An 829-nucleotide genomic window follows, 5' to 3' on the forward strand; every position below is an offset into this window, starting at 1 on the left:
AAATTCTTCCCCTCTTCTCACATCCTTCTATTTAAAGGACTAACACTCCTCCTCAAGGTACAATTCGAACCCCCTCCTTCTTTGTATGTTTGAATTCTCTTCTATCCACCTCCTCCTTCTATTCTTCTTTTTCTCTGACACCTCAAGGAATCTCTATACTGTGACATAGAGGATTCCCTACTTTCTTGTTCTCTTCTCTTTCATATGAGCAGGAACAAAGATAAAGGCATACTTGTTCAAGCTGATCCTGAACCTGAAAGGACCTTGAAGAGAAAGCTAAAGAACAATTCTCTTTAGAGGGCCTAACAGAGCTTTTCAAGGAAGAAGAAATCATGGTAGCCGAAAACAACAATGCAAGGAAGGTACTTGGTGACTTTACTGCACCTACTCCCGATTTCTATGGGAGAAGCATCTCAATCCCTGCCATTGGAGCAAACAACTTTGAGCTTAAGCCTCAATTAGTTTCTCTAATGCAACAGAATTGCAAGTTTTATGGACTTCCATTGGAAGATCCTCATCAGTTCTTAGCTGAATTCATGCAAATTTGTGACACTGTCAAGACCAATGGGGTTGACCCTGAAGTCTACAGACTTATGCTTTTTCCTTTTGCTATAAGAGACAGAGCTAGGACATGGTTGGATTCACAACCCAAAGAAAGCCTGAACTCTTGAGAAAAGCTAGTCAATGCCTTCTTGGCAAAGTTCTTTCTACCTCAAAAATTGAGCAAGCTTAGAGTGGAAGTCCAAACCTTCAGACAGAAGGAAGGTGAATCCCTCTATGAAGCTTGGGAAAGATACAAGCAATTGATCAGAAGGTGCCCTTCTGACAT

General features: G+C 41.1%; 1 non-coding gene across 1 annotated transcript; it reads right to left on the bottom strand.

Annotated features, from left to right (window-relative positions):
• Positions 1–725: 725 nt before the first annotated feature.
• LOC112731356 (small nucleolar RNA R71) lies at positions 726–829 on the bottom strand. Its single transcript, XR_003167138.1, has one exon. It is a non-coding gene; the product is annotated as a small nucleolar RNA R71 (small nucleolar RNA).

Source organism: Arachis hypogaea, chromosome 12, assembly GCF_003086295.3.
Source record: "Arachis hypogaea cultivar Tifrunner chromosome 12, arahy.Tifrunner.gnm2.J5K5, whole genome shotgun sequence".
Lineage (NCBI taxonomy): Eukaryota > Viridiplantae > Streptophyta > Magnoliopsida > Fabales > Fabaceae > Arachis > Arachis hypogaea.